The sequence below is a fragment of the Lynx canadensis genome, chromosome B1 (assembly GCF_007474595.2).
Source record: "Lynx canadensis isolate LIC74 chromosome B1, mLynCan4.pri.v2, whole genome shotgun sequence".
Taxonomy (NCBI): Eukaryota; Metazoa; Chordata; class Mammalia; order Carnivora; family Felidae; genus Lynx; species Lynx canadensis.
Window position 1 is genome coordinate 106,296,551 of NC_044306.2, and position 14,825 is coordinate 106,311,375.

General features: G+C 35.9%; 1 long non-coding RNA gene across 2 annotated transcripts in view; it reads left to right on the plus strand.

Annotated features, from left to right (window-relative positions):
* The window catches only part of LOC116738039, a 35,967-nt gene extending 24,131 nt beyond the window's left edge, over window positions 1-11,836 (plus strand). For both annotated transcript variants that reach the window (XR_004343577.1, XR_004343578.1), the window contains exons 2-3: window positions 9,425-9,543; window positions 11,757-11,836. This is a non-coding gene — a long non-coding RNA (uncharacterized LOC116738039). The remainder of the gene's footprint in view (window positions 1-9,424; window positions 9,544-11,756) is intronic.
* The last annotated feature ends 2,989 nt before the right edge of the window (window positions 11,837-14,825 follow it).

Sequence of the window (14,825 nt, forward strand, 5' to 3'; positions counted from 1 at the left end):
GTGAAGTCTTGTGATCCTTTTTCAAAGTCCATGAAGTTTATTTGGTGACTAGTAGATAAAGAAGAAACTTCTGGGAAATGAGATTTCATATTCTATGCTTTAGGTATCATCAAAGGTAGCACATTTTTGGTCAAAGGTTAAAATTAGAGGCATAATTTAGTGAATTATGAACATAGTATTTTTTCTATAAAGTATGTATTAAAGAATAGATTAAAAAATTACAGATGAAATAGATCCAAAGAATTTTACTAGACAATAGCAAATCAAAAGACTGAATGATGACATATCTAATGACTGCTCTAGTGGATGCAAGCATGTAGTATGAAATAGACTCATGGCACTGACTACATAATTGCAAGTGGATAACATTATTATTTGAAATCATTGAGTTTTGAGTTAGTTTTTGTGGCAACTGTTAGCTGAATCAGAGATTTGGGGATACAGGAATGAAAAAATGGGTAACACTCTACCCACATGTTTTAATAAACAAAACACCTATCTATAATAAATAGCTTGGTTAGATGGTATTAAGGACAAAAACAAGTAGAGGAGAGGAATGGAAAGTATTGGAGGTATAGCTTTAAATATAGTAGTCAGGAAAGCCTCACTGAGAAGGGGATTGTAGCAGGCCAGTTTCCCAGCAAAGCAAACTCTGAGAAAAAGACTTGAGTGAAGAATCAATTACCCCTCTTATGATGGGCAACTGGGTGGCAGTTCTAGTTTAAAATTGAATAATATATTAACATATCATCTAGCAGAAGTATTCTCTCCTTTCTGTGATCCAAGACTTCTAAATCTTCAGAATCAAGAGTCACAACCAGAGGAAGTACAAATTCACAGAAATGGGTAATTTAGAGTGATATTAAAGAAGACCACTCCTACTGTCTCCTCTTGGTTCCCAGACTCTTGCATTATACCAATTAGTGATATAGTGTTGGGTCAAACACGAACTCTGCTGGATGAGATGCTATGAATAAGAAAGGCAAAAATATATGTCAATTCCAGTGAATATGAATTGTTGCTCCTTCCAAGTTTGAAGGGGTCCAATGTAGTCAATTTTCCACAGAGCACCTCTCAGGAATTTGCAAGGTTTGGTGTGTCATATTGGAGCTTTTTGTTTTGTTTTGTTTTAAGTTTATTTATTTTGAGAGACAGAGAGAGAGAGAGAGAAAGAGAGAGAGAGTGAGAGAGTGAGCAGAGGAGGGCAGAGAGAGAAGGAGAAAGAATCCCAAGCAGACTCTGCACCATCAGTGTGGAGGTTGACGAAGGGCTTAGACTCATGAACTGTGGGATCATGACCTGAGCCAAAATTAAGAGTGGAACACTTAACCGACTGAGCTACCCTGGCACCCCTGGAGGCTCAGCTTTAATATTTCTTGCTGGCACCTTGAACATTCGGTGTTAATAGTGAATGAGCCTTGCTGAATGGTGAATTCACCAGCCTTGGTGAATGAGACACCATAGTGACAGACGTATGTCTACACATTTGATGTATCCATTTGCCAGTACTCTGAAGTCTGATGGTAGTGGCTGACTAAAGTCAATTAGCAAGTTATTCTCTCTACTTGATTGTTGAATCAGGCCTTTTCTGGGTTCAAACTTTCCTGGAGGATGTCAACATGTAATTCAAAGATCTCATTGATGTCCAGTCCCATATATTCATCCATAAGCCTTTTGCCCAGACTTTCTTAACCTCATTCTTCAAATGCTTCTAGGCCTTTGTCCAACCAGCCAAGCCATTTCCCTTTACCCATATGCCTTTATATATCCTAACGTTGGCATTCTTCCCTTTCCACACAAAGTAGATGAGCAGATACGATGCACACTGAAAAGATTTCTCTTAATATTTTTCGGGACATTGGTAGGCTTGAACTCATGTACACACATCCTAAGCTGACTTATTCACAAATCAAATTCAGATTTTTCTACATTTGTCAGCTGATCATAAAGAACCACAATTTGTGAGGCTATAAATGTGCCCTGAGGGAGCAGTGCTGGTAAAACAGTGATAGAATAAATGGACCATGAAACAATGTAGTCTATTTCTATTCTGTTGTCTTTCTTGTGCTCAGTAATAGATATACCATTTCCAATTTATAATGACTTATTCCTGGACATGCCCAAGTTTCTGAGTTGGTGGGTCTGTCAGATCCCAGCCCATACTGCACACTTCATATGCCGCGTTAGAGCTGCCCGTGATTAAGTGTTCTGTTAGGTCCCAGTAGGATATCAGGAGCAGTTAATTATCAATAACAAATATATTGCAAAGAATATATGCAAATATACCAAGTTATTCTTTCTGAATCTGAAAAAGATCTCTTTGATTCAGATGTAGCATTTAACAAATATTTCCCCTCAGGAAGAAGAGTAGCAACATATACGTGGACAGAGACTGCAGCCAATAGTGCAATTTGATTGTGCCCTTCTTCTGAGATGTAACGGTATCCTGAAGGACAATTTTCAGTGTTACCATCTTTTTGTTATTTGTTTTCAGAGATGAACATCTTCTCCAGTGATTGTGCATCTCTGAAAGCAAAATCAGTTTATAATCAAAAGAGTTCAAATAAATTCAATAATAGATAATACATAACCTTAAATAAAGAGGTGACCTTGATGGCTTTCTTTGTTGTTTACTTAAAAAGAATAATAATTGATTATTTCCCATTATTTTATCTCCTAATTTCATGTAATTTACCTCCACGTTTTCTAAAACAGATTGAGTTTTTCTATGTGGTTTACAAAGAAACACTCAGCTGAGTGGCCCGTATTAAAAGCTCAGTAAGCGATTACTCTATGCTTGCATTTCCCTTTTACTCAGCAGCAACTTTAGTGTATTTCCTTCTCTGTGGTTGAAATGGATTCAGAAATAGCTTTGCAGGAAATATCTGAAGGGAAAAAATTCTTAGTATAATGATCAGGCAGAGGACTGTAATAGATTTAAGTAGAGCCTGGGTTAACTATAAAAGAAGGAAACTAAAACATCATTTTTTTAAAAGCACATTTTTATCATAAGAAATCAAAATCCTTTACTTGGCTTTTTTTTTTCTAAGACCATAGTTGAATTCTCCTTATCCATAGTTGAATTATGCTCAGCAGAGAATGTTGAACTCAATTGTCCAAAGTCAGTCTAGTTGATCTTGATAGTAGAAATAGAATAAGTTCTGAAGCAATAAACTGATACAGATTTTTACTCAAATTATGGTAGAGTTTATTTTTACAAAGGAAAAGATAGGAAGATAGTGCCCATAAGTTTCTGAAAGTATACTTAACCAACATTTTCTTGATGGAAATTAGAAATTTTGTTATCTGAAACATAAATGTCAAAATGGGAAGTAATGTTTACTATGGGATTTTAATTTCATTTTATTTTTCAATGAAAAAATGATTAAAAAATAAGTTAGTAGAAAGTCACCATGATGAGAAGTCAATAAAAAGTTATATTCGAATCTACCTGGAAGCAGGGCAAATAGGTTGACCTTGATATATATCTGCCATCCTAAGATATTCATGAAAAAATTTGACATCGTTTAAATTTATTAATAGTCACTTAAATGACAAATTGTTACCAAAGAAAAGTCAGTAGGCTAGTATATATCTTGGTTGGATTTTTTTTTTTAATTTTTTTTTCAACGTGTATTTATTTTTGGGACAGAGAGAGACAGAGCATGAACGGGGGGGGGGGGGAAGAGAGAGAGGGAGACACAGAATCGGAAACAGGCTCCAGGCTCCGAGCCATCAGCCCAGAGCCAGACGCGGGGCTCGAACTCCCGGACTGCGAGATCGTGACCTGGCTGAAGTCGGACGCTTAACCGACTGCGCCACCCAGGCGCCCCATTGGTTGGATTTTTTTTAACTGCTATTAAAATCATACAACGTTCTTAAAGTTCCTAATTTGAAAATGTTGCTGATACTGTCAGTAATGATCAGTTTCCTGCTGTGTCTCTGTGTGCATTGCAATATTTTGGCTCTAGGAGAATGTTTCAAAACATGCAGATAAATTACTTCAGGATTCCTGTATCTTTCAAACTATTATTTTGGAATTTTCATAGCCATGCACCTGGTTCACTTTTTTTTTTTTTAATAGGAAAAGAAGGAAAGAAACACAACTGTAATTTTCTATATTCCCGAGAATGAGAGATATTTCACGGGTCCTTTTAATGACTTGACTACTGAAGCTTTTTTTTTTTTTTTTTTTTTTCTGAAACTGCGTGTCAGGTATGACTGTGCTGCTAGCACCATGTTGGTCTGATGGTAGTAGGGAGGGTGCGCTGAGGTAGTGTGGATATGTGTGGAAAGCACAGAGGAGTCCTCCTTGTGAAGCATTTTCTTGCCCATCTGCTCTTCTCCACAGACCCTCTGTCAGGTTCCTGCCAGACACTGCCTTCCAGAGACATGCAATGGCTTAGCCCGTGGTCTTGCTGTCACTGAAGAAAAATCACTGTCCTGACATCTGACCAATCTGTGAGGATTTGGTTCTGGTGGATAGCTTGTTTCCAAGTGTTGCTTTTGCTCCTCAGTTTAAATGTTGCAAGTTTTCTTTAAAAAAAACCTGAAAAATAGATGAAAATGTGCTTAAATAATTGATACCTAAGAGATACTATAGCAGTATAGTAGGGTTACCTATTAGTAGATATTTTTTTAATAAATTAAGTTTATTTATTTTCAAAGAGGGAAAAAGACAGAGAGAGAGGCAGAGAGAAAGGGAGAGAGAAAATCTCAAGCAGACTCTGTGCTGTCAGTGCGGAGCCCGACATGGGGCTCAAACCCACAAACCATGAGATTATGACCTGAACCGAAGTCAGGAGTCATACACTCAACCAACTGAGCCACCCAGGGGCCCCTATTAGTAGATTCTTTCACATAGATGGGAAATTAAGGCTATAAAATGTCAAATGACAACCGAGGATCAAATGAGAAATTGGTTATAGGTGAACTAATTATGTTGAAGCTGGCTAGAGTCTTATGCCACTGTGCCATATATTTTAATGTTATTATCTTAACATGTACTTCTCACAAGTTCACTGTGACTAACTCATTTCTATTTGTTTTTTTAATGCTTCCTTTCAGTGTCTGAACCTAAATATTTAACTTTTTACCTAATTATTGATATCCCATTTTACAGGTGAGGAAATTGAGGCATAGGGAGATAAAATTACTTGCCCAAGGTCATACACTTGGTAAATGGAGGGGCCAGGATTTTATTCCTAACTGCAGCTCCAGATACCATGCTCTTAACTACTGTGATACCCTGCCCTCCTTTAGCCCGATATTTTATAGAATACCATACTTGGATTCATTTCCTCATTTATTTATTCAGTAGCCAATAGTTAACTGTGCATTACTGTGTATAATAGTCTGTATCAGGTGATAAGGATAAGTTGCCAATAAAAAGAAACAGGTCCTTGAATGACCGTTTCCACATATGACTGCACAGTAAATGTCATCTCTTGGTGAGTAGATTCTCAATATTATCTAGAAGTCACAGTCAAAAGAAAGAAATAATTGAGATGAGGGATCCAGTTGTAACTCATAAAAAGAACCCTCTGCCAAGGCCAGCCCAATCCCTTCAATAGTTGCATTTCCAACTTAAAATGTTCGTGCTACATTTTGAGCCCACTTCATTTGGTCTTGTCCTCAGGTAGAGATGGCTAAACTCAGTTCCTTTGCCATTTCCCATACGTTTTATTTCCCAGTTCGAAAAACACATTTTAACAAAGGAATACTGGTTAATATTTATGCTGAAATAAAATATCAGCCTGCCATACCATTCCTCTTGTAAAATAAACTGCTTATATTAGGAGAAATATGTAAAATACTTTTATTGTCCATTTTAATCTTGGGTTCTTTCTATATTAAAAAAATTAGTATGTAGGGGGAGAAAAATATTGATATTATTTTATGAACAGAAAAATGAATGAATAATTAGATAGCTATTAGACTGCAATGTTAAAGAAGCAGAACAATGCTACATGGTACATTGAAGCATCTGTTTTATTCTTGTTCAATGTCAGGGAAAGACATTGGCAGTTGTAACTGTCAATGTCTCTGTTGTAGCTCCAATATCTTGCCAAGATGTTTGTTTTTAAAAAAAATCACACTTATTTACACGCCCAGCCCAAGGGCTTACTATTACCTTAAGGTAAAGATCATAGCAAAACAAAACAAAACAAAACAAAACAAAACAAAACCCAAATATCTTACAAAGAAAATTAACATTCTTTTTCAAATGTATCAGAATCATTTACGTTAGGAACAGGACACATTTCCTTTTTTGACATGAATGTGCCAATTATATTACATCCTGTATATTAACAAATAGCCTATTTTAAAATAATGCAGAGCTAAGGTACAAAAAACCAAAGCTTTATCTTAAAATAAATACTATTGATTTTCTGAGGGCTCACTGGAAATAATGAAATAAAAAGAGATGCTCGGCTTCTAGCTTCCCAGCATCACAGCCCATATAGTGTTTAAAGTGCTCTAAAAGAAAAGAAGTGATTAGAGATTTGATGGATGAGCCCCTCAATTTATTTCTTAAAAGAGAAGGTCCCTATCTTACAGCTAAAGCCACATGAATTGCTCAAAGTCAGATGACTGGATGAATTCTTTATTGAAATGACAATGAAAATAATTACGTTGTTAGATTGTCAGCTTTTTAAAAAACTCTTTTGGCAATCCAGACACACTGACATTAGTAACAAAGACAGTGAACATTTTTTAAACCAATGTCCCTTAAACTTTCCAAATGCAACACCATTGAATTGCCATTTTGGTGTGATTACTCAAAATAAAGAATGGAGTTTTGGAGACATATCAGGTAGTGAAAGAAGAAACAGACCTTTGGTACTTACAAACTTAAAGTAAGGGAAAACATCTCAACTGTTTAGAGGGCTTTCCCCTTCAATTTCAGCATTCCCTATTTATTTGCAAAAAGACGTAGTTAAATCTGGTTAGCTAATTTAATATGTATATACTAGAAAAGAACGAGGTTTATTATTATGGCCTGTTCTGACATACATGACAATAATGGAATTTTAGTCAGAATATAAGTAGATTTTTGTGAAAAGAATAATTAACATATGCTAAGAAAGGTATTGAACAAAAGAATAATTATAAAGTCTTCCCTCTTTTCATTTTTATTTCAAATATTAAAAAGGAAATGAAAAAATGGTGTGAAATTTTAAATTATTCCTTTTGTTTAAATACATCTGTCACTTTTTCATGCTTGATATACATTTTTGTTTAATGTAAGCCTATAGGATATGTTAACCCCATAGTTTAAGAAAAACATTTTCTGGTGAAGAAACTAAGGCAAATGTACTCTTGTCTCATCTTTCTGGTAGAAATTCAGATTTCCCATTTGAAATTTGCCCTTTATTTCTACATCTTGACTTGGTACATATACCTAATACATAAGGTAATTGCTTACGACCAAATTCTGGACTCCATTTATTCCGATAAGTAATTTCTAAACTTGAAACATAGATAATTTTAATTTTATTTAAATAGAAAAATCTTATTTTCAGAGGAAAAAAATGTAAAGGAAATCCTGCTTTTATGGAAAGAAAGTATAAACTAGTAATCTCACATTGAAAACCTAAGTGTTGGGGCAAATTTTAGTGTTTTTTATTATTGGTTAAAAAAGACCTAAATATAAAATTGCCCTCTATGTAATCTTCACATTAAAGATCAAAAACTAGATATAATACTGTCTTATTTCCATGTTATAGAAAGTTAGGGGACAGACTTAGATATCCTTTTATTAAGTATCACTTTTTGGAAGGCATCATCATGGGAGGGGCAGATCGAGAGGGAGACACAGAATCCGAAGCAGGCTCCAGGATCTGAGCTGTCAGCACAGAGTCCAATGCGGGGCTTGAATTCACCAACAGTGAGATCATGACCTGAGCTGAAGTTGGAGGCTTAACCAACTGAGCCACCCAGGCATCCCAATACTTCTTGCTTCTTAATTTGATGTGAAATTATTTTTTTCTGAACTTTATTTATTTTTTAAAATGTTTGTTTATTTATTTATTTATTTATTTATTTATTTATTTTGAGAGACAGAGAATGTGAGCAGGTGAGGGGCAGAGAGAGAGGGAGAAAAAGAATCTCAAGCAGGCTTCATGCTGTTAGCACAGATCCTGACGCGGGCTCACTCTCATGAATTGTGAGATCATGACCTGAGCCCACATCAAGAGTCTGATGTTTAATTGACTGAGCCACCCTGGTGCCCCAATTTTTTTCTGAACTTTTAGTAGGATGGTTGGTTCTGGAAGAGTTCCTAAACTTCTTTCAGTTCCTTCTTTTTTTATTTTCATCCAACACTAAAAGTATAGAAGCTTGTTTTCTAAGACTTCCTGGTTTTGTTTCCTGCTTCATCTTTCTCTGAAAGTTTTTATTTCTTTCATCTCTATTATAATTGTTCTGCTCAATTTTTATTTCACTCCAGGCAGTTTCTCCTTAGCTTAGGAGACCTAACTGGTCACTTTTGAGATTTCCCAGGGGCCAAACTGCTCTGGCCTTTTTAGATTATTTCACTGTGGACCCCTCAACTCATCTCATACAGGTTTTGGCAAGAACACAATCAGTTTCAGCTACTGCTTTCAAATGGCAGTGTGGTTTGGTTATGTTGCATATTTTGAGGTTCTTCTTTTCTTAGTTCCATCAGTCAAAGTATTGCTTTCTTCTGCTTCCTCATGTACAGATGCTGATATAATATGGGTCTTACGGTCATTGAGTGTTGGTTCTCAATCAGTTATATTTTGAAATTTATAGGGATACCTTGCTGCCTTGCTTTGCTGTAGATATTGCTTATGAGGTTTTCCATTTGCATGCTCTCTTGCTCTTCCAAATAAGTAAATTAAACATGAAAAAATAAAAATTCAATTAATGTATCATTAAAAACAGAAAAATGGTCACTGCCATTCCTTTATTATCTTATTATCATACTCTGATTCCCCATTTGTTAGCCTATTAAAGAATAAGATAATTATTCCAGGATATGTTGGGAGAAAATAATAACAATGTTAATATAAAAAACCCCAGCAATTCAGGAGGCTATTACCATTAATATGATGATTATTTTTAATAATAATGATTACAGTGACATTCAAAGATTAAATGATTATGAAGAACTAGGAAGAAACATAAGGGTTTTTTTTCTATTTTCATAGAAGACTATCAAAGTGACATTTGGAAAAAATACAAAATACTTTTGAAAAGAGACTAGCTTTATAACCATGTGAATTTTAGAAGAAAGAGAGCAAGCCAGTTACTTTAACTCGAACCATAAATGCCTTGTTAGAGAAAAGCATGGCAAATCAATCAGAGTTAGTGTACTGGCTAATATGTTGTCTTTTGATTGGTTTCTCCATTATTGGCCTATCAAGGTTAATTTCGTGTGTGTTTCAACTTACCACAGGTTATTGGTCTGTCTTCTCATCCACAGCAGAGTTCAAAATGAGCACAGCTTCCCCACAGAGCAGGTGCTATGAGCAGTGTAGCAGATCATCTGCCTCAAGATCTTCTTCCTACTACCAGGTGCGTTGCTCGACATGAAGCCAAGAGTGTGAACTATTTGCACTGAGAGAAAATAGCAGTGAAATCTAAAATATTAGCATGTGGTATGAATACAAGTCAGTTCTCACTGTGGTCATCTCCCGTTCTCTTCTGCATGATATGCCTTCTTCAAGCTCAGAAGAAAGGGGTCATTCTCTTTCTCTCCCCTTTAAATCCCTGTTGCTCATTATACTTTCCAAATTCCAAATTTTACAGTTAATGCCAAGATAAACCTGCTAACTTATGTGGCTTAGAATTGTAGAACATGTCCCCTGGCATGAATGTTTAAAGAATAATTAGCATATGTGGTGAAAATCGGCAAGTAATCTCAATTCACAAAAATTGTTAAAATGTTTTCAGTTTTCCATGAAGTTCTGGGGAATGTGACACTCCAGCACCAGGCTACATCTGCAAATTCTAATTTTACATTTCAAAATCAACCTGCTATCAATATATTATGTGATTATGTGTGTAGTTTTGACAGGTAATGTTGATGCAATTGTGGCATGGGCATTGCCAATGTGAATAATTAGGTGAATAATAAAAAATTAAATCAATTATTTGCCAAATTTCAAACATCAATATTTTGAAATATCCCTTATTTTTTTAGATATGTTGAACACTTTATATTTCAACGTTTATGGTCATATGACATATGACTTATTTGAATAAGATGCAATGGACTCATAGGCATTTCTTATTGTCACTGCAAATCCAGTCTAATTAAATTTTATGTCCCTCATTGTTAATGTTTGTGACCACTTCTCAGTTTCTGGTTAGAAATTTAACTAAAAACATTTTGATACTAATATTATGATAAGTGATTTTTGTCTAGTTCTAGAAAATATAGCATACATATTATTTTTCTTGTTATTTAATGTCCATTATTTGAATTAAAAAGAACATTTGCATTTCCTTTTGAGCACCAGAAAGGGAATAATGCTTTTATTGTTTTGAATTGAAGGTAATTATTAAATTGCTTTGCTAGCCTTTTCTCTTTATAATAAATTATCAAAAGACAGACTGTTGTATCACTTTTTAAACATGCTTTAGCGGGGCGCCTGGGTGGCTCAGTCGGTTAAGCGTCCGACTTCAGCTCAGGTCACGGTCTCACGGTTCGTGAGTTCCAGCCCCGCCTGGTTCCGATTCTGTGTCTCCCTCTCTCTCTGCTCCTCCCCCGTTCATGCTCTGTCTCTCTCTGTGTCAAAAATAAATAAACGTTAAAAAAACAAAACAAAACATGCTTTAGCAAGGAATGTATAACATAAATGAAAATTATTTGCTTAGAGACTATGTGAGTGTATGTATCTGCTTATATACTCTCATATACAATATACATATTCAGACACGATTTCAAAGGGCAAATAACTACATATTTGATAGAAAGTTATAATTCATATCATCATAAATAATAAAACAAATGGTACTTTAAATGTAAGCTATTAGATATTCAATTAAATTTCTTTTGTGCAGCAAAATAACGTTAGGAATATTTTGGTATAAAGCTGACATATGATTGATGGGGAGTTGGTAGATAGGGAGTTGGTTCACATAATTCATTAGAGTTTTGAAATGGTAAGACACAAGTGCCATACTACTTCTAGGGAAAATTTTAAAGAAGGTAAAATTTTTGTAATTTCCCTATACCAGCATCCACTTATTACTGTCTGTACCCCTTTTTATATATGTTTTAAAAGTTATTATTTTTAATTTCTTTTTTTTTTGGCAATTGACCCAGGCCTCACTTTATCTGGAACTGCCCTTGCTGTTTCAGGGCAGAGATAAAGTCTTCTCAGTCTACAATCCAATAAATCAGAATTTAATAATTAGTTCACTCCCTTTTAGCTCACTTACCTAGACACTACAATGACCACTTACTCAACATTCAAAACTTATTACAATATTCAGTGTCTTTCCCCAATGAAATTACATGTACTACAGGGACAGTGTAGGTCAGCATTCCTGGCAACTTAAACACTGTGGTAAACACAGTGCTATTAGCTTTACATAATCTATTTCTCAAGACTCTTTCAAATGCAAATTTAACTTAGGCAAAAATGAAGGGAACTTATTGGCCTTCTAAGCAGCAGGGTGCATCTATGGATTCAGGCACGGCTGGATTCAGGGGCTCAAACAATGATATTGGCACCACCTTTTGGTTTTTATTCTATCTTTGTTTTGGTTTCATTCTACAGATCTTTTACATGGCTAGGAAAATGGATGTCTGCAGCCACAGATTCAGATTCTCCCAGTGACTACATGTAAATAAATATAATTATACATATAAAGGTAAATATGAATGTATAACATAACTTATGATATGTCTTAATTCATTTGATATTCATAATAACCCATGAAGGGTAGATACTATTTTTTTAATCTCAATTTTAGATGTGAGGAAAATGTAACAAAGAGAAGTTTATGTAACTTTCAGAAGGTCACATAACTCTGTGGTGGCAGGTCCAGGTTCCCAACCCAAAGGGATCTCAATCAGAATCCATTTTCTTTACTACTTCACTCTAGTAGACCCATGTCTAACAAGATGCACAGAAGTCTGTGATTACCCAGCAGTATTTTTGTCCCTGCTCTCAAACTGATCTTTGTATGTCTTGAGATGGAGGAATACTTCACCAGGAAAAACAGATACTGAATGCACAAAAACAAGGGTGTTGTTTTGATATTGTTCATGGGCCTCTGGATCACATGCTTGTGCTCTGGGTTAGGGAGGGACTGGAGGGCTGGTTGGGGGGCTGACACTCCCACCGTATTTAGCTGATGAGTGAAAAATAATTTCTTAAAAGCAAAGTAGTTTTCTTTTGACAAAAACGGATACCTTGAATTCTGTGTGATAAAAATAATATTTATTATTTTCGCTTGCTTAACATACCACATACCTATGGTCTTCAAACTTGTCCCCAAATTCTTTGACACCCCTCCTTTAAAACCTTCTCTTCATCTGGAGTGTGGACTTTGTGACTCACATCCAATGACTAGAATGTGCTAAAAGTGAAGGTATACATGACTTTTGGAGGTCATAAGAGGCATTACAGCTCCCTCTTCTCATTACCTCTTGGATCACTCACTATGAGGGAAACTGGCTGTCATGTTGTGAGGACAGTCAAGCAATCTCCCAGACAGATCCATGTGGAAAGATACTAGGACCTCCTGCCAACTACTAAAATGACTTGATGGTCAGTTCTCTTTAAAGAGATTAAAAAAAAGAAAAACTTTGATTTATATTTACCAACATGTTTATCATTTTTTAAATTAAGTTTTTAATTTCAATTCCAGTATAGCTAACGAACAGTGTTATATTACTTTACGGTGTACAATACAGTGATTCAGCAATTTGATACATCATTACTCAGTGCTCCTGGTGAAAAGTATATTCTTAATCCCCTTCACTTATTTCACCCATCCTCCCCACCTTCCCTCTGATATGTTTTATTTTAAATGGGTACCCTCAGGGCACCTGGATGGTTCAGATGGTTGAGTGTTCGATTTCGGCTCAGGTCATGTTCTTACTATTCTTGAGTTTGAGCCCCACATCAGTCTTGCTTCTGTCAGCTCAGAGCCCACTTTGAATCTGCTGCCCCACTCTCTCTCTGCCCCTCCCCCCACTCATGCTCTCTCACAAAAATAAATCAAAACAAAAAAAATAAATGAGTACCCTCAGTTAAATTTTTTTTTAATTTTTTTAAAATGTTTTTATTCATTTTTGAGAGAGGGAGAGAAAGACAGAGTGTGAGCAGGGGAGGGGCAGAGAGAGGAAGACACAGAACCAGAAGAAGGCTCCAGGCTCTGAGGTGTCAGCACAGAGCCTGATGCAGGACTTGAACTCACAAACTGTGAGATCATGACCTGACCTGAGGTCAGAGGTTTAACCTACTGAGCCACCCAGGTGCCCTTCAGTTAAATTTATTTTATTTTCAACAAGAACATTTTTTTTTTTACTTGAAGCACACTTCACAGTACATAGTTCTAAAAGATATATATAAAACATTCCATTTAAGAAAAATGGAATGCACTTTTTCTTCAAGAACACACAGAAGAATCCCCTTGGTTAACTGACATAATAAGGGGCATAACAAATATTACAAATTTAAGAAGACTGGTGCCAGGTCTCATTTCATAAGCAGACCAGAGCACACTAATTAAAACTCTTGCCACGTTCAGGCCAGGGACCAACCACTGCCCACAGCAGTCAAGGAGGGCCTCGGTAGATGACTGCCTGAAGGACAAAGCAGCCAGAACACAATAGCATAGCGCACATAGCACACGCTGGAGACGCTCCCTGAAGTGCCAGGGCCTGGGCACTTTGTGACCTCTTCTTCATAAGGCCATTACTTTTAGCAGCTGGAGACTTAATTGGCTTTTCTTAAACACAGAAGAAGGCAGAGAGTTAGACAAAATGCCAAGATGGAGTAATTTATCCCAAATGAAAGAGCAAGATAAGGTCATAACCAGAGATCTAAGTGAAACAGATATAAGTAATATGCCTGATGGAGAATTTAAAGCAACAGTCATAAGGATACTCAACTGGGTTTGACAAAAGAATAGAGGACATCAGTGAGACCCTTACCACAGAGATAAAAGAGTTAAAAAAGGATCAGAGATGAAGAGTACAATAAATGAGATTAGAAATAGACTTGATACAATGAGGAGGCTGGAAGAAGCAGAGGAACAAATTAGTGACTTAGAAGACAAAATAATGGAAAATAGTGAAGCTGAACAACAGAGAGAAAGAAGAAAATTTATTTCAAGAAATAATAGCTGAAAACTACCCTAATCTGGGGAAGGAAACAGACATCCAGATCGAAGAGACACAGAGAACTCCCATCAAAATCAACAAAAGCAGGCCAACACCTAGATATATTGTAATTAAATTTGAAAAATTGTGATAAAGAAAAAATATCTTAAAAGCAGAAAGACAAAAGAAATCATTAACTGGGGCACTTAGGTGGCTCAGTCAGTTAAGCGTCCAACTCTTGGTTTCAGTTCAGGTCTTGATCTTGCAGTTTGAATTTGAGCCCTGCATTGGGGTTTGTGCTAATAGTATGGAGCCTGCTTGGGATTCTCTCTCCCTCTCTCTCTGCCCTTCCCCTTCCCCTGCTCATGCTCTCTCTCTCTCTCAAAATAAATAAATTAATTTTAAAAAAGTCATTAACTTACAAGGGAAAGCCCATAAGGCTAGTTGAAGATTTCTCAACAGAAGCTTGGCAAAACAGAAGAGACTGGCATGATATAATCAAAGTGCTAAATGG